Consider the following 25569-nt stretch of genomic DNA (forward strand, 5'->3'; position numbering starts at 1 on the left):
TCGTGTTTCTGAGGTTCATTAAAGTTTATGAATGTGGTGTTATATCATTACTTGGTCTATTGCAGAGTCTTGCCTTGAAAAATGCAATTTGTTTATCCATTCTCCTGGCCAAGGGTTATTTGCATTGTTCCCAGTGTTTTGATACTCAAACCTTGCTGCAGATTTAATTCGTACATATGCTTCTTTGCACACATGTGATGGATTTTCTCTGGGCTGTAGTCCTAGGAAGGGAAGTGCTGGGATTTTCGGATATGCGCAACTTCACCTTTACTAGATAATGATGTTTTCCAAAGATGTTATAACACCTTATATATTCTCCAACAGTACATAGAAATTCTCATTACTAGTCTATGCTCTCCCCATGGACATGTACTTCTGTTACATATCATGCTTCCAAACATGCATAGATAAGTCCCTGGGCTCTTGAATCTGTTCACTGAGTCTGTAGGGGACTATATTTCCTCCATAAAAATCCATATACATTTTGTTTATCAACATAAATTAAAAAGTAGTCTGTCAAGTTCCATAAAAAAATTTTGTTGGAATTTTGATAGGAATTGCATTGATTTAAATAAATCAATTTGGAGGAAACCAATGCAATTACAATATAGGTGACATCTTATTCTTTACCATGATACAATTTTCTTTTTAAAACTTTTATCACAGTAAGTGGTAAGTTAACTACAGGATCTTCAATAAGATCTTTAATAGAAAAAATGATAATAGCATTCTTGTCTTATTCCTGCTTTTGAAGAGAGTGCCTCTAATATTTTTATTACATACATTTTTGAGATAGATTTTGATAAATGTGTTTTATCAGACAAAAGAAGATCTGTTCTATTCTTAATTGCTTATATTTTTATCAAGAATTTGTGTTTTGTTTTATCAAAAAGCATCTTTTCTACATCATCAAGATGATTCGCTTGGTTTTTCTTCTTTGATATGAGGATTTCTGATATTACCCTCCTCCTTTGCACTTGCATTTTTAATTAAATGGTATATTTGCTTTGCCAATATTTTGGTTAAAAAAAAGGAGAGATGCTTGCAAACAAGTAACTTTAATGCATTTAAAGCAACATAATGCTTTTTCCAGATCAATGATGTAGTATTATTGATTATGGTCTTGACAAAACCAAATATATTTTCTTAAATTTTAGTTAACTGAGGTATAGCATGTATATATCTCTCCATACTCACATGCGTGAGTGTATAGAAACCTGTATCATGATACTATGACTGAATACCGTATGTAAAACACTTATCATTATTTAGTTGTATTAACTTCTATAGTAATTATTGATGGTTTTGTCACAGAAAGCAGCATGTATTTTAAAAACAATGCTAAATTTTTGTCTTCATAGTTGATATACCTGGGTTTATATAAATTATTGACAAATATTCGGGGGAAAGTTACTTAACCGCTTGATATAAAATTTCTTCTTTTATTAAGTGGAATTAGTGAAATCTTTATGACAAGAGTATTTTGAGGATAAAATGATGTATTTGTGTTTAATAAGTAGTTGTAGATTTTTGTCTTTCCTTAATTTCATCTCTAGGAGAAAGAACTGAGATAAATAACTTTAAAATCTTGGCAGCAAATATGAATTGCATATGTGAATAGTCAACTAATACAGACCAACCCTACTGAGACACGTCTCAATTTAAAGTAGTTTGACTTAAATTACTGTGAAATTAAAGAGCTTCTAAATTAGAAATTTAAAAAGCAGATCCTTCATTTATCTCTTTTATCAGAATTAATCCTTTTGAAAGTTCACTCAGGTCAAGTTTAATCAGTTGCCATCTGGGATACTTATAACAGAAAGCAACCCTGTAGTTTTAATGTTAATGGAATTGCACCAATAGGGTATCCCACAGAGTTAGTATAACGCAATAGGGTTAGTACTGTGGTTGTGATTTTCTCCTCTGTTTCCATGTTACATTGTGTATAACCCTAATCAGGGCACCTAGTTTGTACTGTAATTATTTGAGTACATCCTCATCCCCTTTCTTAGCCATGAACTTCTTTCGTTGGGCCTATGTCTTATTTGTCTTTGTTTCTTTAGTTTTTTGTACAGTTCTCTAAGCTTGTTGAATAGTAATAATAATAACAATAGCTAGTATTTTTATAGCATTTTCTCTATGTTAGGCACTCTTTTCAGAAATTCACATTACTAATTCATTGAAAGGTCACGATAAACCCATGAGGTAGGTTCTAATAATACCCTACTTTATAGGTGCAGAACAAATGATTGAGTGAGTAAGTGTTCTTATTATTTATTATGCCTTCCATAAGCACTTATATATAGTTCCTCAGTTTCTTAGAAGAGAGAGGTTATATCTACGTGGCTCTCTTTACCTGGATGTTTAATAACTGTTTATTGAAAAGAATCATAGAAATGCCTTTGTATTTTTCAACATGTGATATGCCTCCCAAACATGGCTGTTTATATTGTTTTCACCCCTTTAAATATCTTCTTCATTTATATGCAAGGAAAATCTATGGGTTCTTAAAGATCTGATAGGAGCCCTAGCCAGTTTCTCCAAAATTTCTTACTATCTACCATCTATGGTTTACTGTAGCTTTCTGACGCCCTAACTCTTGAGTCCAGTACCACCACACACAAACTCACCTCCATCCATTTCTGTTTGCTCAACATCCTTCTTTCATACTAATCAATGTGCCTTCAACTTTGTCAACTCCTATTTAATCCTTGGCTTCTTTGAAATTCTGTTAAGAGCCACTCCTACCATTGCACTCTCTTATCATAGTTTAGATCCTTCCCAGAATAGACTTGTATCCACGACTTACTGCACATGGAAGGGGGATAAGATAGTATCCCTGAGGACATAGCACCTGAACCTAAACCTATCACTGTCCCACGAAGAGAGATTTAGTGGCAGCAGCTGACATGGTAGCGCCATTTGGTCCCAGAGCTCCACATTTTGTTTTTTGTACATGCACAAAGAATTAGAACAGATCTTGTGACTTCTCACTTTGTATTCCTAAATAATTAGCTGTTGGCCTTTTCCTCATTATACCTCCACTGTAGCCATTCTTACTCTTGAAGAATTTTCCTACCCAGCTCTAAAGACTGCTCTATGTTCAGCTTAAAACTTGTCTTTGGGGCTGGCCCCGTGGCCGCGTGGTTGAGTTCGCGTGCTCCGCTGCAGGCGGCCCAGTGTTTCGTTGGTTCGAATCCTGGGCGCGGACATGACACTGCTCGTCAGGCCACGCTGAGGCGGCGTCCCACATGCCACAGCTAGAAGGACCCACAACAAAGAATATACAACTATGTACCGGGGGGCTTTGGGGAGAAAAAGGAAAAAATAAAATCTTAAAAAAAAAAAAAACTTGTCTTAGACACTGAATATACAAACCAACAGTGGCCAGACCAAAAATATTACTAGAACTCTGACCCACAGCCTCTGAAACAATCAGCCCAGAACATTCAGAACTTGGTCAATGACTGCCAACTTTCTTATTTTTTGTCCCTCTTCCTAATTGAGGACAAACCAGAGAAAGACAAATATGTTTCCCAAATCAGTCATATCAAATGCTGCTCCTAGTTAGCCTGTCTCCAGCTTCTCCATGCCAACAACCGCCAATCAGAGCACAGCTGATGATGTTTTCCCTTTGAGTCTCTCCCAAATGCAAGTGATAGTGGCTGAGTCCCTTGCTACAGCCAGCAGTGAATAAAGAGCCTCTGTTTGTACTCTTTTAGGTGGATTCCGTTTATTTCTACAACTGCATGAGCGATCACTAAATTCCATGTCTGTAGATAAACTGGTGAGTTATAATACTTGTTTCTAGTCTAGAGAAAGGCATGGAAAACTGGATGTATCATCACTTGAAGATTACATGATCTTCCTTCTGGTTCTGAGACATCTAATTGCTAAGCACACCTGCCCCAAAGTGCCCATCAGCATTGTTCACAGACTTTTGAAATGGCCATGGTTGAAATTCCACTATTCCACTGAATTTTCCCTCCTCATCCAAAGGCAAGGATTAAATTAACTGTCTCCCTTTTCCTGATGATGGATATCCCCCAAAAGGAGGAGGAAATTAATTTCTTTCCTCAAGTAGATGAAGATCTTGTAAAGTTATAACCCAATCCTTGCTGGCCTAACAAACTCTGGTGTTCCCTGTCCCCGAGTCTGTATCTTTAGGAAGTCTTTATAGTGAGGTGAGAGGCGGTGTTAGTGAGGTGAGATGCAGTGGTTAAAAGCACAGACTGTGGAACCATGGATAAAACCCAACTTTGCTACTATTAGCTGTTTCATATTGGGCAAATACTTGGGCAAATTACTTATACTTTCTATGTACCTTTATCTTCAGAAATGGTAATAATAATCTCATCTAAACCATAAGATTGTTGTGAGAATTAAATGAGTAAATTCATGTGAAGATTGGAGACTACTTGCCATAATTAAATTTTCAATAAGTTCTTATGGTAATGATGATGATGCTTTTCTTCTCCAGTGTCAATTTTACTAAATGGAATGAGGGTCACCGAGCATCAAAGCTGGTATGCAGGTACTATTTTTTTTCTTTTCTTTTTTCAGTTTTTTTCAGGTATAATTGACATACAGTACTATATAAGTTTAAGATGTCAGCAGAATGACTTGACTTACATATATTGTGAAATGATTACCACAATAAGTTTAGTTAACATCCATCATTTCATATTAATACAAAAAGCAAAAGAAAAATTTTTTTTCCTTGGGATGAGAACTCTTAGGATTTACTCTTTTAACAACTTTCATATATACCATCCAGCTGTGTTAGCTATAGTCCTCATGTTGTGCGTTACAGCCCTAAAACTTATTTATGTTGTAACTCGAAGTTTGCACCTTTTTAAAAATACTTTTTATTTTTTTATTTGAGTTCATAATAGTTTACATCATTCTGAAATTTCAGTTGTACATCATTTCTTGTCTGTCACCAAATAAGTGCTCGCCTTCACCCCCTGTGTCCACCCCTGCCTGCCTTCTCCTGGTAACCACTGAACTGTTTTCTTTGTCCATGTGCTTGTTTATATTCCACATATGAGTGAAATCATCTGGTGTTTGTCTTTCTCAGTCTGGTTTATTTTGCTAAGCATAATTCCCTCCAGGTCCATCCGTGTTGTTGCAAGGAGGATGATTTTGTCTTTTTTTCTGGCTGAGTACTATTCCATTTGTGTGTATATATATATATATATATATATATATATATATACACCACATCCCTTTATCCAATCATCAGTCAGTGGGCACTTGGATTGTTTCCATGTCTTGGCTATTGTGAATAGTGCTGTGATGAACATGGGTGTGCATATGTTACTTTGGATTGTTGATTTCAAGTTGTTTGGGTAGATACCCAGTAGTGGGAGAGCTGGGTCACATGGTAGTTCTATTTTAAGATTTTTGAGGAATCTCCATACTGTCTACACCAGTTTGCATTCCCATCAGCAATGTATGAGGGTTCCCTTCTCTCCACACCCTCTCCAACAATTGTTATTTTTATTCTTAGTGATTATAGCCATTTTAACAAGCATAAGGTGATATTTTAGTGTAGTTTTGATTTGCATTTCCCTCATGATTAGTGATGTTGAACATCTTTTCATGTGTTTATTGGCCATCTGTATATCTTCTTTGGAAAACTCTGTTTATAGCCTCTGCCCATTTTTTGAGTGGACTGTTTGTTTTGTTGTTGTTCAGTTGTGTGAGTTCCTTATATGTTATGGAGATTAACCCCTTATCAGATATATGATTTGCAAACATTTTCTCCCAATTGGTGGGTTCATTTTTGGTTTTCATCCTCGTTTCTTTTGTGTTGCAGAAGCTCTTTAGTCTGATGAACTCTCACTTGTTTATTTTCTCTTTTGTTTCCCCTGTCTGGGAAGACATGGTATTTGAAAAGATCCTTTTAAGTTCTATGTCAAAGAGCGTACTACCTATATTATCTTCCAGAAATTTTATGGTTTCAGGGCTTATCTTCAAGTCTTTGATCCACTTTGAGTTTATTTTTATGTATGGCATGAGATAATGGTCTACTTTCATTCTTTTGCTTGTGGCTGTCCAGTTTTCCCAACACCATTTATTGAAGAGACTGTCTTTTCTCCATTCTATGTTCTTGGCACTTTTGTCAAAGATTAACTGTCTGTAGATGTGTGGTTTTATTTCTGGGCTTTTAGTTCTGTTCCATTGATCTGTATGTCTGTTTTTGTACCAGTACCAGGTTGTATTGATCAATATGGCTTTATAGTACATTTTGAAGTCAGGGATTGTGATGCCTCCAACTTTGTTCTTTTTTCTCAGAATTGCTTTAGCAATTTGGGGTCTTTGGTTGCCCTATATGGAGTTTAGAATTCTTTGCTCTATTTCTGTGAAGAATGTCATCGGGGTTCTGATTGGGATTGCATTGAATCTGTAGATTGCTTTGGGTAGTATGGACATTTTAACTATGTTTATTCTTCCAATCCATGTGCATGGAATCTCTCTCCATCCCTTTATGTCATTATCTATTTCTTTCAATAATGTCTTATAGTTTTCATTGTATAAGTCCTTCAACTCCTTAGTTAAATTTATTCCTAGGTACTTTATTCTTTTTGTTGCGATTGTAAATGGAATTGTATTCTTGAGTTCTCTTTTTGTAAGTTTGTTATTAGAGTACAGAAATGCAACTGATTTTTGTAAGTTGATTTTGTACCTCGCAACTTTACTGTAGTTGTTAATTATTTCTAATAGTTTTCTGATGGGTTCTTTAGGGTTTTCTATATATAAGATCATGTTATCTGAAAACAGTGAGAGTTTCACTTCTTCACTCCCTTTTATTCCTTTCTCTTGCCTAATTGCTCAGACCAAAACCTCCAGTCCTACACTGAAAATGAATGGTGATAGTGGTCATCCTTGTCTTGTTCCTGTTCTCAGAAGGATGGCATTCAGTTTTTCCCCATTGAGTATGATGTTAGCCGTGAGTTTGTCATTTGTGGCCTTTATTATGTTGAGGTAATTTCCTTCTATCCCCATTTTCTTAAGAGTTTTATCATAAATGGCTGTTGGATCTTGTCAAATACTTCCTTTGCATCTCTTGAGATGATCATGTGGTTTTTATTCCTTATTTTGTTAATGTGGTGTATCACATTGATTGATTTGTGGATGTTGAACCATCCTTGTGTCCCTGGTATAAATCATACTTGATCATGATATATGATCTTTTTGATGTATTGCTGTGTTTGGGTTGCCAATATTTTGTTGAGGATTTTTGAATCTGTGTTCATCAGCAATATTGGCCTATAGTTTTCCTTTTTTGTGTTGTCCTTGTCAGGCTTTGGTATCAGAATGATGTTGGCCTCTTAGAACGTGTTAGGAGTCGTTCCGTCTTCCCTAATTTTTTGGAATAGTTTGAAGAGGATAGTTATTATATACTCTCTGAAGGTCTGGTAGAATTCCCCAGGGAAGCTGTCTGGTCCTTGGGTTTTATTATTTGGGATGCTTTTGATGACTCAATTAATCTCTTTACTTGTGAATTGTCTATTCAGATTCTCTATTTCTTCTTGATTCAGCTTTGGGAAGTTGTAAGAGTGCAAGAATTTATCCACTTCCTCTAGATTCCATTTTGTTGGCCTAAAGTTTTTTGTAGTATTCTCTTGTAATCCACTGTATTTCTGTGGTATCTGCTGTTATTTCTCCTCTTTCATTTCTAATTTTATTTATCTGAGCTTTCTCTCTTTTTTCCTTTGTAAGTCTGGCTAGGGGTTTGTCATTTTTATTTATCTTCTCAAAGAACCAGATGTTTGTTTCATTGATCCTTTCTACTGCCTTTTTTGTTTCAATAGCACTTATTTCTATTCTGATTTTTATTATTTCTCTCCTTCTGATGACTTTGGCCTTTGTTTGTTCTTCTTTTTCTAATTCAATTAGCTGTAGTTTGAGATTGCTTATTTGGGCTTTTTCTTGTTTGTTAAGGTGAGCCTGTACTGTGATGAATTTCCCTCTTAATACAACTTTTGCTGCATCACATATGAGTTGGCATGCTATGTTTTCATTTTCATTTGTCTCCAGATATTTTTTGATTTCTCCTTTAATTTCTTCAATGATCCATTGCTTGTTCAATAGCATGTTGTTTAGTCTCCATGTCTTTGTCATTTTCTCAGCTTTTTTCTTATATTTAGTTTCTAGCTTTATAGCATTGTGATCAGAAAAGATGCTTGTTATTATTCCAATGTTAAATTTATTGAGGCTTGCCTTGTTTCCCAACAGATGGTCTATTCTTGAGAATGTTCTATGCACACTTGAGAAGAATGAGTATTCTGTTTTGGGATGAAGTGTTCTATATATGTCTATTAAGTTCAACTGTTCTAGTTTTTCATTTAATTCCATTGTTTCCTTATTGATTTTCTGTCTGGATGATCTATCCATTGATGTGAGTAGAGTGCTGAGGTCCTCTACTATTATTGTTTTATTATTAATGTCTTCTTTTAGGTTTTCTAAGAGGTACTTTATGTACTTTGGTGATCCCGTGTTGGGTGCATAGATATTTATATGTTATTTCTTCTTGATGGAATGTCCCTTTGATCATTATATACTGAATCTCTTTGTCTCTCTTTACCTGTCTTATCTTGAAGTCTACTTTGTCTGGTATAAGTATTGCAACACTTGCTTTCTTTAGTTGGCCATTAATTTAGAGTATCATCTTCGATCCTTTCACTCCCAACCTGTGTTTGTCATTGGAGCTGATATGTGTTTCCTGGAGGCAGCATATTGTTGCGTCTTGTTCTGTAATCCATCTCGCCACTCTGTGTTTTTTTATTAGAGAATTCAATCCATTTACGTTTAGGATGATTATCAATATATGAGGGCCTAATGCTGCCATTTTATCACTCATTTTCCAGTTCTGCATTTTCTTTGTTTCTCATCCTGTGTATTTTGGTTATGTAGTTTTTTATGTTATGTTTCTTTGTTTTCTCCTTATTGTGTCTCTGTTCTAATTTTTTGTTTAGTGGTTACCCTGAGGTTTGTATTCAAAGTCTCGTGGATAATATAGTCCCTTTTCTGATGGCCTCAAATTTCTGATTCAGTCCCTTTCCTCTTTGCCTCTTAAGTTGTTTTTCTCACATCTTATTCCATCTTGTGTTATGAGCTTGTGGTTAAAATGACAATATTATCTTTGTTTTTGGTGTTTTCCTTCCTTTTGTCTTTAATGCTATACTTGAATATTTGCTATACTGCTGATTCTGTCTACCTATTTATCTCTTTACTCCGTGCCTTCTAACCCCTTTCTCTCTCTTTTTTTTTCAGGTATGAGGGCCTTCTTCAGGATTTCTTGTAGGGGGAGTCTTGTGGCTATGAACACCCTTAGCTTATGTTTGGGAAAGTTTTTATTTCTCCATCATATCTGAAGGATATTTTCACTGGATAGAGTATTCTTGGCTGAAAGTTTTTGTCTTTCAAAGATTTGAATATGTCATTCCAGTCTCTCCTAGCCTGTAATGTTTCTGCAGAGAAATCTGCTGAAAGCCTGATGGGGGTTCCTTTGTAGGATATTTTCTTCTGCCTTGGTGCCCTTAGTATTCTTTCTTTGTCATTCAGTTTTACCAGTTTCACTACTATATGTCTTACAGTAGGTCTTTTTAGATTGACATTTTTAGCAGATCTGGGAGCCTCTTCCACATGGATTTCCTTCCCTAGGTTTTGGAAGTTCTCTCCTATTATTTCTTTGAACAAGTTTTCTACTCTATTCCCCTTCTCTTCTCCTTCTTGAATATGTATAATTCTTATTTTGCATTTCCCAATTGAGTCAAATATTTGTTGGAGACGTTCTTCATTTCTTTTTAGTCTTAGTTCTCTCTTCTCCTCTATCTGGAGTATTTCAACATGTCTAGCTTTGATTATGCTGATATGCTCATCTACGATGTCTGCTCAAGCATTCATGGAATCCGTATTTTGTTTTATTTCTCCCATTGTGTCTTTCATCTCTATTATTTCTGGTTGATTTTTCTTTATAGTTTCAATCTCTTTTATGAAGCAGCTCCTGAGCTCATTGGATTGTTTCTCTACATTCTCTTTTACCTCATTAAGTTTTTTGATGATAGCTGTTTTGAATTCTTTGTCATTTAGATTACATATTTCTGTGGCCTGAGGACTGATTTCTGGTTACTTGTCATTTCCTCTCTGGTCTTGAGATCTAATATAATGTTTGATATTGCTAGAGGGAGTGGATCTGTTTTTTCACATCCTGGCATTATTTGTTCACAGTTACAACCTATTGTGACTGGGTGCAGGTGAAGAGCCATGTACTCTGAGTGCTCTGCCTTCAGTCAAAATCCCAGGGGCTGGAGCCACAATGAGTGGGTAGGGAGGAGGGATGCTTTCTCCTTCGTGCTCTTGGGGTTTTCTCCCTCTGCTTTCACTATCTGCTTTCCTGGGTTGGTGGCTTGATAAGGTCACCCCCTGCAAGAGCTTTTGCCCACATAGAGGGCTTCCAAGGCTGCAAAGACCCACATGAGTCTTTGATGTTCCCATTACCAAACGTCCCCTCTCCCATTCCTTCCCTCTTGGAGGCCTCCCGTGCTCCTGGATCACAGTCTTTAGGGGAGGGAGTGAAGTTTTCTCTTACCCACTTCCACCTCTTCTTAGGGCGGCCCCAGCCTCTCTGCCCTCCATCATATGGTTGCATAGATCTCTCTGAAGTTTTTTGTTTTGGGTTTGGATGTCCTCAGTTGGAGTATGGATGTTTATTCATTGTATGTTGGAGGGGAAAAAACTACTGGGAAAACTCACTCTGCCATTATGCTGATGTCTCTGCAGGTACCATTTTGAAATAACTGACATTCCAGCTAGCATTTTCTGCCTGCTATAATTTAGAACATTTGAGACACATATTATCTTTTCCAGTTTTATCTCAGTATTTATTATATGTGACTCCATGTGTTTGTGCCATATGAGGATTTTTGGTCTACAAAATATTTTGGAAAGATGAGAGCAGCCTGCTGTATGTACTGAAAAAGCTGCCTGTAGTTTTTAGAACATCATCATTGGTGAGTCTATTGTTCTGCTATGTAGAATTATTTAAGAAGGATCAGTTGCTGATGGTGAATATAAACCTTCTGATTTTGATGTAATTGATGTTGATGTTGGCAAATTGCTTCAACTCCCTCTTTTTTCCATTCCAATTCAAAAACCAATAAGATCATGTGATAAGAAAAAAGGACAGTACTTTTCTTTCTGTTTGCTTTAGCAAAAAGATCTGTATTTAATTGCCCTAATTGTTTTTAAACAATATGAGATAATGAGTAGATAAAGAAAGGACAGCCTTCCTCAGCACCATGTAGAATGGAAATTCTACCTGCCATACCATACTGATTGCCTAATTTCTTCTTGGATCATGTTTTGATGTGAGTTACAATTGCAAGACTTATACTGAATTAATTGTTTCTTTTTGCTCCATCTATTCTCCTATTCAAATTTACTCACTTTCACAGGTTAAAAACTCACCTGGTGAAATACTTAAAAATATATATCTTCAATTCTGCTCTCTCAACTTGAATATACAACTATCTGCTGGATATGTACAGTTAAGTAACCATGGTAGACGTCGAACTCAATGTGTTCAAAATGATACTGGCTCAACACAAAGTCTACATAAGGGAAGCCATATTGTAGAAAAGAAACCATATTGTAACTTTAAATGACCTCTGACTAACTAGCCCAGACATGCTTTGTGGATTTTATGGCCCCTCCCAGCTGCGATAAGATGATAACTTTGTTCTTTTGAGTTCTCTAAGAATATGATGATCCCCCAGGCAGAGAGTCTATGCTGATGGTGATGATCAATGATAACTGAAAGATCAGGGTATAGGACACTGTTCCGGTCTCTGATGCATATCCGGTAAAACAAAGGACTATCAGGAACTAAGACTAGATTCTATTCCCACCTGGAGACCAACCACCTCCCCTCCCAGAAACCAACCCCCTATGTAACTGGCCTGTAGTCTTTTGGTAAGGTGATGTTTTGGGACATTAGTTGGTCATCTTCTCTCTTGCTAGCAAGCTGTAATAAAGAAAATCCTTTCTCTCTTACCACCTTGCCTCCTGACTATTGGCATGTGTTGCAGCAAGCAAAGGACTCCCCCTTGAGCAGTAACAAAAAATTAAGTATATTTTCTGCCCTATCTGTGACTGCTCCTGTCATCATAATTCCTATTAATGAGCTTCCATCCAAGCAGCACCTGAGCCAGAAACTCAAGCCTCATTCTAGATCCCTCTCTAGCATGCACTAAATAAAATCCAGCACTATTTCTTGAAAATATTTTAAAATCCTGCCTATAATGCTATCTCCTGCATTCCTTCTTCCATTTCAGACACTCAGAATCTTTGATATGTATAGTTCCTAACTGGTTTCAGTTTTCAGTCTATCCTTTGTTTAACTCATTCTGTGCTTTCTAGCCAGAGTGACCTTTTTTCCTTGGTCAAATGATCTGCCCATTTATTTGCCCAATATCAAAAATGTCAGGCCTACATAACTCCCATCCTTCAAATCCTTTGTCCAATCCTATTTAATCCTTTCCCAGAGGATAATGCCCACTGTTCTATTATGTTGAAAAAGTGCTCTAGGATCTATCCCTCCCTAACCCTACATGAGATACTAGTTAAGGAAAAAATTATCCATGACACTTGTTAAAGAACAGGAATGCAGACTTTATTCAGGGGGCTACTACAATGGGGTTTTGCAATAGGAGACAGAGACTGGGCTCAACTCTGAATACAATAAGAAAAAGTGGTAATTTATAGCCAAGGAGCAGATTGGATGGTGGCGGAAGCGGGATGGAAAATTACTAAGAGGAAGCATCAAGGATAAGGAGCAATTCTGGTTGAACTGACCTAACATGATTCTTGCTGAAGGCAGGCCAGGGTGATAAGATATAACTGGGGAATGGTGGAGGATCAGGAACCTGATCAGCTATGGAGGGTGATCAGATATTGAGGGTGGGAAATTCTGCCTAAAGCAACTTAGCAGAATTCTTGCTAAAATTAGGCAATGTAAAGTAGGACATGGAAGTACAAAAGTCAAGGCCTAGGTGAGAAGAGGATTCAGAGAAGCCTCACTGAAGTTTGGCCAAGGAGAGAATATGTCATGTTTTTCTGAGTATGTACTCTTAAAATGTACGTTACATGTAATCTCACACTGCACATGATCCTCAGCACTCTATTAAATCACCTGATGCTTTTGTTCTTGCTATTATATCTGCTACTTCTCTTTGTGTGTCTACTTGTTACACCTACTAGTAATAGCTGAAGCATTCTCCTCTCAAAGAATTCCCTCTCCCTGAAAATGGACATAGCGTTTTTCAGTAGAATGTAAGGGAGGAAGATTTCCTCTACCCACTCTAGGTCCTTCTGGCTGGACTATCAATTAAATTGACATGAGACAGAATAACAGGAGAAAATCAACCAAAGCTGTATAACATCTATACATGGGAGAGACTCAGGAAAACTGAGTAACTCACTAAAATGGTGGAGGTTCTCATCTTCAGTTACAAACAAGGATGTTGGGGGTTGGGGAGTCAGTTATGGGGGATTACCAGAAAAGCACAGTAAACAACAGTAAGGTTATTATGCAGATTTAAGTCCTTGCCTTCTACATTGATAAGAGTTTTTAGAGATAAAGTCATCTTCCCTTCTTCCTGATACAGAGAAGGAGGCACCTTTAGAGGTAATTTTCCTTACAAATGTGAATGTCTCTTGCAAAAGGTAACTTCTATTTTTCAGAGTTTCTCTCATGTCTACAGTTTTTAAAAGTAACCAGCCCAAAATAACCCTCATGGCAAAGAGACGTATCTTGGGGTGGCCGATTCCAATCCCCCACAGGAATAACTACAATACTTTGGAGAATAAAATAATAGCAATTTTATAATTTTATAATTGTAGTAAAGTTTTAATAAAATAACAGTAATAATAATCTTATAATAATAATAATTATGTAAAAACCAAACTATTAGACTATAACAATTACCATAATGACTCCAGCTATTAGAATTTATTAAACAGATACATTTTAAATGCTTTGCAAGCATTAGCTTATTTAATATTTAATGCAGCTTTGCAAGAGAAGTATTATTCCCATTATAAGATGAAGAAACTGAGGCACACTATGGATAAGTTACGTGTCCTAGACCAGGGATTGGCAAACTATGGCCCATAACCCTAATACACCACACAACATTTTTTATATAGTCAATGAATTTAAAGGGTTGTGAACACAGACATACACACACAAAATTTGTGTCAGAGGTCATATGTAGTCCACAAAGCCTGAAATATTTATTTTCTGGTCCTTTATGGTAAAAGTTTACCAACCCTACCGTAGACCACAAAGGTTGTAAGAAATTGCACTGGGCTTTTACTAAAGGTCATTTTGACTACAAGATGTAGGTCCTTGATCATTAACCAAAATTTTATTATCTCTGCTATTATTACATTGACATTATGTGCTTATCTCACCTTTTTCACTGTCTATAGAGTAAGTTCTTAGAGTCCAGCAGCCAAAACGGTTTGTTAACCTAAACACTGGTTGAACATTCAGTGATTTTGCATCACAGTATCTTTCCTGCTAATCCTATGACCTTTGGTTCTACTTCTGAAATCTAGGTTGTGATGATTCCCTGTGACTAGTGTACCATGTTTTGCTATCCACTTATTGTCTTCTACAAATCCTGCACAATTTACAGTCTTTGTAAGCTCAACATTGAAAGGAAGAACTCCCCTGTTTCTCCTCTACTCTCAATATTTCACTTTTGACACCAGATCTGTGGAGGGTTTTCCACATCAAGCAATTCTCTGACACTGGCTGAGTGTCCTATAATTAAGCTCAACTGTGATGCTATCTAACTGGAGATAAAGTCCGATCCCACAAGTGAAGGGTTCAGTCCCACAAGACTGCCACATTTCAGATACAATTTGCAAGTCCAGGTTGTCACGTGGACTTCTGATTGATTAGCTATCAATCCAAGGTTCCCAAGACCCCTTCTTCAAGTTCCATCATTTGCTAGAATAGCTCACAAAACTCAGGACAAGTTTACTTACTAGATTACTGATTTATTATAAAGGCTATAACTCAGGAACAGCCAGATAGAAGAGACGCATAGACCAAGGTATGGAAGAAGGGGTAGGGCACCTCCATGCCCTCTCTAGGTGTGCCACCCTCCCAGCATCTCCAAGTGTTGGTCAACCAGGAAGCTCTCCAAACCTTGTGCTTTAGGGATTTCTATGGAGCTTCATTACATGGGGATGATTGATTAAATCATTGACCATTGGTGATTGAATCAACCTCCAGCAGTTGGAGCTGAAATCACCTACATTCTAATTACATCTTCCGTTCCACTAGCAACCAGCCTCCATCCTGTGGTTATCTAGGAGCTTTCCAAAAATCACCCCATAAACATAAACTCAGGCGTAGTTGAAGAGAGCTTATTATGAATAGTGAAAGACACCTTCATTGGTTTTATCACTTAGGAAATTCCAAGGATTTTAGGAGTTCTGTGCCAGGAAGGGGACAAAGACCAAATGTAGATTTCTTATTATAAATCACAATATCACAAACACAATCAGAGATTATTTTGAAGGAGTTTTCCTTACATTTTGACATAATTTTACTACTCATCCAGTCTGCCTGTAAGGCTGCCCCTGTGTTTTTGCATCTCTGCTGGGATTTGCTTTACTTGATTGTTTAATGTAAATGTAATTAGGCTTCCATGAATTTGTCCCACCGCACACTGATATCTATTTCTCTCAAAGCCTTGATTGCCTATTAGCCTGGTGTATAAATACCTTCTCTGTGAAATATGCTGTCATTTTTAATGAGTTACAGATCATTTAGATGGCATACCTAGTGTTACCTACATGAGAAGACAATCATTTGTATTCTAGAACATTAATGCCCATTTGTATTGAGACTAGCCCTTTTTCACCTTCTTTTTTATGAGTATTTAAGGTAATTAAATTCTGTGAAGTTATTATTCTAAACTAATGAGTTACATATAGTATTCTGATGGGCTTGCCAAGAAGCAAAAGGCAGCAGGATTCCATGACATCAGTCATTAGGGAATGATGTCCACCGTGAGCCAGACACCTTACTTGTTTAAACCAGAATTCTCACATCTACTTGATATTGTCAGCTTGCTCCTGTCTTTAAAGAGTGCCCTCCAACTGAGCTTGCCTCTGAGTTATTATCTCATGCTCCTCTTATCTGCTTGGAATTCTCCATTAAAGAGAATTATGATAACAGAACAACAATAACAAAAGCAAATAAAAGCGAGCAGTACTTTCTGGGAAGGACCATCATCAAATATGTGGTGGAGGGAAAATATAGAACATGAAAGAAAATTACATAATATCATTTCCTCCCTCACTCCCCCCAAAAATAATTTATTGCCCCGGTTGTCTGCTTTTCTACACTCCAGTCACAAAAGCTTGGTTCCTGGTTTTTGTCTGTATGATTTAAGAAGAGGAGCAGGACAATCTTTCTGATGGTTCACTGGGTGTTAAATGCTAAAGGTTTCTTTTATAGTTCTCATTTCCACCAAAATGCATACATTTCCAAATTTGGGAAAGTGATAGAGTTTCTCTCCTCTCCTCCCTCTCTCTCATTCTCTCTCTCTTTGTTTCTCTCATTCTCTCTCTCCTTTCCTACCTCTCCCCTTCTCATCTAAGAACTTAAGACCTTCTGTTATAATCATGAGGTTAATCTCTATGATCATGAATTTTGTAATGGCTATTTGGTCCCCTGTCAGTCATCATTCACTATATAATTTTTGCAATATTAGGCCAGTTGTTAGCTAAGATTACATAAAATTTCATTAGATCTGCATATTGCATTCACAAATCCTTAAGCAGACACTTATTGCCAAAACAGATTCAAAGGAAGATATACAAAGCAATCAATTAATTTTGTTTTTTTATTGTAGAGCAGTGTTTCTCAATCTTTTTTTTTTAAGACTTTAGTTTTTTCCTTTTTCTCCCCAAAGCCCCCCGGTACGTAGTTGTATATTCTTAGTTATGGGTCCTTCTAGTTGTGGCATGTGGGACACTGTCTCAGCGTGGCTCGATGAGTGGTGCCATGTCCATGCCCAGGATTCAAACCGACGAAACACTGGGTCACCTTGCAGCAGAGCGTGCAAACTTAACCACTTGGCCATGGGGCCAGCCCTTTCTCAATCCTTTTATCACATCTCAAGAAGCTTTTTATTTTTCCAAATAGCATCCCCATTACATTGTTTTTTTTTACCCCAGACACACTGTATATTTATGTACTGAGTGTATAATCGTGCTTTATACACAAGACAAGTAAGAAGTTTTTAATCCTAAAAAACAAGTTTTGCCCCCTAAGAGGTGATATCACCCCAAGGATACAGCATGCATTACGTTCTTGGGTTCAAGTCTTTGCCCATGGTGAGTACTCAATTGAGTGAAGCATAGAAACTTTACCTCTATTTATATCCTTTTACCCTCCTCTATTTATAACATAATCTTTCTTAAATATTTCCCCTACATATATTTAGAATCATATTAGACTAGTCCCATCTTTTTCTTCAACCATCAAACATAACTTAGAAAATTCAAAGGAGAAAGAGAGTCTATTATATTCACCCATATTTTTGCTTACCGTTTCTTCTTCCTTCCTAACATTCTAAGATTCCTTCTTTCATCATTTCCTGTCTGTTTAGAGAACTTCCTTTAGTTATTTTTTTAGTGTAGGTCTGCTGATTACACATTGTCTTAGGTTTCTTTCATTGGAGAATGCTTTCTTTCTCCTTCATTCTTGAAGAATGTTTCTGCTGTGTATAGGATTCTGGGTTGACAGAATTCTTTTCTTTCAGCACTTGAAATATATTGTGTCATTTCCTTCTAGCATCTGTCCTTCCTGATGAGAAATCCACTGTAATTTGAGTTGTTTTCCCCATATAAGTAAGGTGTCATTTTTTTTTTTCTGATTGCATTCAAGACTTTTTTTCTGTCTTTAGTTTTTAGAAGTTTAATTATGATGTGTCTTGGTATGCATTTCTTCAACTTTATCTTGTTTGGGGTTCATTCAGCTTCTTTAATTTGTATATTTACATATCTTGCCAAATTTGGGGATTTTTCAGGCATTATTTTCTTGATTATTTTTTTAACACCACTTGTTTTCTCCTCTCTGTCTAGAACTTCAATAACACAAATGCTAGATCTCTTATTATAGTCCCCCATATTCCTAAGTCTCCATTCTTTTTCTCTCTATTGTTCAAATTGAGTAATTTCTACTGTTCTGTTTTCTAGTTTACTAATTCTTTGCTTTGCTCCCTCCCCTTCATTCTGCTTTTGAGTCCATCTGCTGATCTTTTGATTTCAATTATATATGTTTTATTTCTAACATCTCCATTTGTTTCTTCTTCATGTCTTCTCTTTCTTTGATAACACTTTCTGTTTCTTTGCTAAGGCTTTCTATTTTTCATTTGTTTCAACTATATTTGTAATTGTTCATTGAAGCACTTTATGATGGCTGCTTTAAAATCTTTGTCATACAATTTTCATATCTCTGTCATCTCACAGTTTGCATCTAGCAGTTGTCTTTTTCATTCAGTTTGAAATTCTGCCAGTTTTTGGTATGATAAATGATTTATTTATTGAAATCTGGATACTTTTATATTATGTTTAGATACCACCTGTTATTTAAACGTTTTGTTTTAGTTTGCCTTGACACCTAATGAGAGAAGGAGAGGGGGCACTTCATTTCCGAGTAGAGGTAGAAATTCAGCTTCTATAGTTGACACGCTTTGACACCTGTAATTGAGTGCTTCCTCATTACTGCTAGATGGGTGTGCATTGCTGCTGGGTAAGGATAAGACTGTCAGCTCCCAATGTGATCTCCACTGACAACTGTGCAACATGATAACAGAAGTGGCTTTATTACCTCTGGGCAATGGTGAAAGCCTTGACTCTCCGGTAGGCCTCCTTTAACACCACGCTAACAGAGAGGGGAAGGGGCACCTTTTTACTATATGAGGGGATTGAAGTCTAAGATCTCCACGTGATTTCCACCGATAGCACAGGATCAGGGAACCTCCTTAATGGCTGGCAAGAAGGAAAGTACTGGCTCCCTACTTGGTCTTCTCTGCCACTACCCTACCAGAAATATCAGAGTGCCTTATCACAACTTCATGAGGATGGAAGTCTAGGTTCCCCACTCAGCCTTTGCTGCTGTGGAACACAGTTTTTTTTATGGTGTTTGACTGGAGTAGAGTCATTGTCTAAAAGTCTTCCATCTTGCTAGATTGCCTTTTTCCTGGCCTTTTGGCTAGAGATAACAGGCTTTTGTTGGGGCTTTTTTGTCTTCACCCATTTGTATTTCCAGGTTACCAGAGTCTTCAGCTATAGTCTGAGATATACGAGACAAAAAGAAAATCAGGGAATTCACCACCATTCATGCTGTGGTTCCCAAGATCCCTTCTTCTCCCCACCTTTCAAGATATTCTTATGCTTGTTTAATATATAATTTCCAGGGTTTTCATTTGCATTTAGCAGAGGAATAAGGAAAAGTATAACCACTCCATTTGTGTCCTCCATTTTTATTAGTTAAGTCTGGCTAATCTATAGGGCAAAACCAATTGAAACTGTTCACCCTAGGTTTCCCCTCCTCATTAAAAAGCAGCCATGGGTACATATGACTGCACTAGCTGCCAAAAAGAATAGGAGAAAATAAACAAAAAGGGAATGAATTTTGAAAAGTCACTCTCTAGGATTTTGGCCAAATATACATCCTATTCTCTAACCAGACTTACCTGTAGGGTAATGGATGAGGTAAAGAAACATTGCACTCCCCTTGGGAAAAAAAGTGGAAGTGTAGACTATATTGGTCACTCAGTGGGGTGGGTCTTCCTATGAAGGGAGAACATCAGAAAAGTACAAAAAATAATTCTGTTAAACCTTTGTGTCCACTTTCAGTTGTGCTGAGAATCCAGGAAAAAGGATTTGAAACTTCAGATGCTTCAAGGCCTTTCATGAATATCTTTTATTTTTGCACCCAAATCCTCTGGAATCTATCAAGATAGGTTATTAAATTTACCCCAAAACATGTACTGTACTCCACAGACAGATCTCCTGTCCGAATTATGACAGCTCTGCTGCTCAATCAGGGGTCGAAGACAGTGTTATACTGTGTCCCAGATGAGAGCGAAAGCCTCGATAATAAAATGTTGAAAATATATAATATATAATTCCTCCAAGTTACTTGTACCCTAGAAAGTCCTAATATGTCAGCTCCCCCATCAAGAAGTCCACTCAGTTCCCACAGATGAATTAAACCTAAAACAAAATTAATTGCTCTCTTTTCTACCCAGAGATAAATTTAAGAATAGAGTATTGACAAAGCATCCCATTTCCTTCATCATTTCTAATTAGACTTAGTCCCACCCAGAGGGACCTCACCCTGATCACAGAGGGGATGCCAATATTTCTCCAGGGCTGCCTTCCTCAGCAACCGATGCGTATATTTAAGAACCACTCCCGTTTTTGAAAGTTCCAGAATAGCAACAGAAAACATTCCAAGCATTGAGCTCTTCAACACCATTTCTCCAGCCAAATTTATGCTCCCAACATCCAATTCTATAAAACCTACATGTACACTAGTATTTCCAGACTAGAGTAGATAGTACTATTTGGGACAAAGATGGTAGTCAGAGAAAACATGGCAAAAGAAAAAGAATTGTTTTTTAAAAATGTTTAGCTTGATCAATGGTAAGCCACTGCTTGCTGGTTAGCCAGAAATTGATACCTTTGAACTTTCCACTCAAATGGAAGAAATCTTTTATCAAAAGACTAATTTGACACTATGTTTCCAAAATCCTAAGGGGGAAAAAAATATATCACTCAGAATCTCTTTTCTCTCTAAGAGAGCACACCAAATACATCTGCTTTTATTTTTTGGTAAAATTTAGAAATTGAAATGGCTTTATTGCCCATCCCCCAAATCTTTATGGGGATCACCTTCTTTTCAGCGTTTGTGCCAAACATTTAAAACTTCCATTTTCTTCTAAATTTTCAGTTGACTCCTATGTTTCTTGTACCTCAATTATCAATAATGAGCCTTGACCAGAGAGATAAAACACAGTCTCTACACAGGCAGAGTTCCTCACGCTCACCACAGGCCATTCTCCAAGCAAATGTCATGATATGAAATGTCCCACGGTCCCTGTTTTCTGCCCTTGTTTTCATGTTTTCCCATTCCTAGAAGCATCCTGAGGCTTTCCGAGCCCTGAGCTGCCATGTTTCTGTCTTGGGAGCTACTGCTTCTGCTTTCTACTGTGCAATTCCTTCAGTCTGAGAATCCTGCCTCCAAGCAGATTGTCATCTTATGCTCCCAGTTACTCCTGTTAGAAAACCTCTCTCAATAGATAACCAGATGGGAACCATTGGTACTACTGACACTGCATCCTTGGGCAGCTATTTAAAAAGTACTGCATCGTGTGCCATGTGCTCCTTTCCCAAACTCCATCTTTTGACTGCTTTTAAATTCCTGAGGCCGTGGAGATCTCTCTTTCCGCCCCTCATTTCTCTGGGGCCCATTTTCATTTCTCTTTAATGCCCCCTAATTCCTTTCAAACTACTTCAAATTGATCCTATTCCTTTTCTATTGTATGTAGGTATTAACGTCACTTAATCTAATTGTTTTCTTCTCTATTTCTTTGTATTGTTCATAAATCTTGCTTGAATTTAAGCATATAAGTCTATTTTCATCCAGTCCTATTTATCTCTGAGTTTCTGGTGTCCAAAGCCAAAAAAAAAACTCTGATAATATGCCTAGTTTTGAAGCCTTCTTATTTTATCATTTAATTATTTCTCTAATTCTTATGCGGTGTCCCAAATTCCTAAAACCTGAATGTTTCCAAACATTTAAAAGTCTTTGTTGTTTCTCTCTTAGTCTTGGATTGCGTTACTTCCATTGAGATTTCTTTTCCTAAACAATCCGAGAAGAGAAAACATCCCTTATACTGAGAAAGAAGTCATCTTATTCCTCCTTGTTTTTCTGTTCAGAAATCCACTGTAGTTAAAGCAAGATTCTAAATTTTCCAAATTTATGGTTGTTCTTAATATGCAGCCCCTTGCCAATCTTTCAGTCTTATGTACAATACAGCATAAAGAAGAAAAGAGAATTTATGCCAAGAGCCAAAATACTCAACACATTGGCACCCTGCCCGACCTGATGGACACCTTTCCCAAGGTGCTAACCAGGAAAGAGCTACCCCCTCAGCACATGGTGCTGGCCTGTGAAAATATGCTGCCCAACCAGCAATTTGTAGTTTCTTACAAAGTGTTCCCCAGTCACAGAAATGCAGCCATAATTTTTCCCTTATTAGTTTCCAATTTTCTCTTTGCAGATATACAGTTGAGTCAGAAGTTTAAGAAGGAAGGACCAGAGGCTTCTCACAGTCTATGCAGGGCTTTACTTCCCTGATCAAGTGTAGAATCTGTTGTTCAGATTTTCTATTGCTCATGAGGGCTATTTAGTGATGGGATCTTCTGGGCCATGTAATCTTTTGTTTTCCTACAATTTGACGCCACAACCCTAAGTCAGTCTCTTATTTTGGTAAACTGGTACGTTATAGAAGGTCAACTCATTTCATAGGCTACTAGTGAGCCTAATGCCAAAAATAACAGCAGGCTTAACAGTATCCTGCCTCTTTTATCACAGGATGGCACTTTAATATCAGATCTCTAGATTAGACCGGTATGATAGAAGAATAATGCCAACCCCTCACATATAATTTAAAATTTTCTTATAGTCATATTTTAAAAAGAAAAAAAGATAAATGAAAAAGTAAAAAGAAATAAATGAAATTATACTTTATGTAACCCAATATAGTCAAAATATTTTGCAGAAAATTAAAATGATTAAGGAGATATCCTATAATCCTTTTTTTTTTTTACACTAAGTCTTTGAAATTGGGTGTGCATTTTGCTCTTAAAGGACATATCAGTTTGGAGTAGCCACACTAAACATGTTTAGGAGCTACATGTGGCTAGTGGCTACTATATTGGCCAGCATAGCTCTAGATGTCGTCATTGATGACAAGAAAAGTTAAATCTGAAAGCAACGAAAGAAAAGAAAATCCCTCACAGAGCTCAGTACAGGTGGACAAAAGCACCCACTTAGAGCCTTTCTATGGTGAGGTGGTGCCCAAGCAGTTGGGAATTCTTCATCCATCTTTGTCATATTACCTTTGCGTTCAAACATTGAGAAGGAAATCACAAGGGAAGGCCCATTACATATGATTGAACTGGCTCTATCCCAGGCTTGGGAGCAAAGTGAAGGTAGATATGGGAGAGGAGAGGGTGCTTTAACTCCCCCAGACGCAAAAATTAGTATAGCAAAAAGCATATATATGTGTAGACTTGACTCAGACCCAGGTTTGAACTTGGGAGCAATGTGCCAACTGTGGACCCAGAGTAATTTCCTTAAGTTCTCTTAGCCTTAAATGAGTTATTTGTAAAATGGAGATGATAATCCACCCACAGTGTCTAGCAAAGAGTAAGAGCTTAATAAATGGTATGTGGACATGAACCAACATCCTTTCTTTTTATTTTAAACATAGGAAAGAAGAATAGTAGTGATATGTTTATTAGAGTCATAGGCTCTGAATTGTAGACAATGACCTTGGGTGGTATTTGGTACCTCACCCTCATTTTACAGACAAGAAAACTATAAATATAGACCACACATCTGTTGAATTCTTAATTATCCCTTTTTTAAAGAATTTAATTCTACAAGCATCCTCTGTTGTCTGGATTCATCAGAGAATGAATCATTCTGGATGAGAGTATTTCTCATACCACTGGTGATTTATGTTCCAAATAATTTTGAAGAACTTTTATTTTGTGATAGTATTACTGCAATGTGTTTTATATGATAATGTTTTGTTAAACATGCTAAGTCTTTCTTATACCCTACAGGGAAAATTTAAAAATCAAGAAGCAGTTAGATAACTAAAAGAGAGTGGAAATGTCCTTTTGGATCAACAAGGAAAAATCCGTGGTGCGTTGGAGACGTATATGTTTTCTGCATCCCCACTACAGCAGAGAAGACTCCCACAACTCTTCTTGCCAGGAAATTTTTTACAGGAAAGAAGCTATCTGTAACATTTTCAGCCAAGCTCACCAGAAGAAAAGGAAAAAGGAAATCACAACATGACCAAATTAGTAAGGGACCGTCAGTGTTTCAGTGCAGGAGAGGCTCGGGACTGATTCAGGTAGACCTAAAAGAAAATTTCTAGGTGCCTACAAAAATCCATATATTCTGAATTGTTTGTTTTCAACTCAGTAACTTTTCTGTCCCCACTTGAATTTACTTCTAAATTGCAAGGGAGAAGTCAAACACTACATTTCCCAGAAGTCTGTTATGGTTTATGGTTCCAGGTTAGAGCACTGTTTGTGAGGAGCAGCATTCCAAAGAGATTTGGAAGTTGGAAGAGAAGAAACTATTATTCTTCCTAATCACGTGGGGTGGGGAGAGGCAGCTCAAATCATTGGCAGCTACATTGTCCTTTGGTCAGTGCAATAGCCAGCATGTACTCCCATTCTTCAAAATGGTACCTTACTTGGCCTTCTTGATTAAGCAATGGAGTAGACTTTGATAATATCTATTTGTGTCTCCAGCCTCAACTTCAGAAATGACCCCTAATCTAGGAAATTACAGGCCTCCTGAAGGTATATCACTCCAGCACAACCCCAAGAAATGTTTTAAAGTTCTTGAAACCCAACTTGTCCAGTGAAGGTGTGATGCTGAGCAAGATGCCGGTAATCCTATAAGTCAATAAAAGCTATGCCCAATAAAGAATTTTCTAATACTACAGAAGATGCATCCTATATCTTCCTATTTAATGAAGCTTAAAAAATGTCCTCTTCCTAAGGTATGGAATTTTTAGGTAGCAGTTTTATAGTTGTTGAAGGATTTATTCACCTCTGTCTACATCCAAATTTGGGATCCAACCAGGTGGGATTGTGCTTTCACTGTCACTCCAATGGGATGGAATGTATAAGGAGAGGCTAGAACTTGGAACTATACCTACTTCCCTGGCAGAGAAGGCACAAGAGACCCAGTTACAGGTAGTTAGAGAAACTTTACGTTGGGCAGCAGCTTGATTTCGAGCAGCAGATTAACTTAAACAGCAGTTAGAGACAAATAGCCTAAATTGAGGTGGTGAATATGCCCCCAAAAGACGCACTGACAGGGAATCCAGAACTAGGTTAAATTCAAAAGATGACGCAGACCCATAGGCAGTGGCAGAAGGACTACAGCCAAAAGGCTGGAGTTTAAAGTAAAGAATCTATCCTTTGGAAAATGGATAATTAGAGCAAAACCAGCCTTAGAGAGACTAGAATATGAAGAATTTGTTAATTCATAGGAGATTGATTATAGGGACTGAGATGGGGAGTTCCATTTTATAATGTTATACAAAGTGAGGTCTTATCAATAGGACCAAAGTCCAAGTTTTCACAGCTGGTCTACAAAGTCAGGGCCAGATTGACTTAGCTTGGGTTATCCCCCAAATGAAAGTC

The sequence above is a fragment of the Equus quagga genome, chromosome 5 (genome assembly GCF_021613505.1).
Source record: "Equus quagga isolate Etosha38 chromosome 5, UCLA_HA_Equagga_1.0, whole genome shotgun sequence".
Taxonomy (NCBI): Eukaryota; Metazoa; Chordata; class Mammalia; order Perissodactyla; family Equidae; genus Equus; species Equus quagga.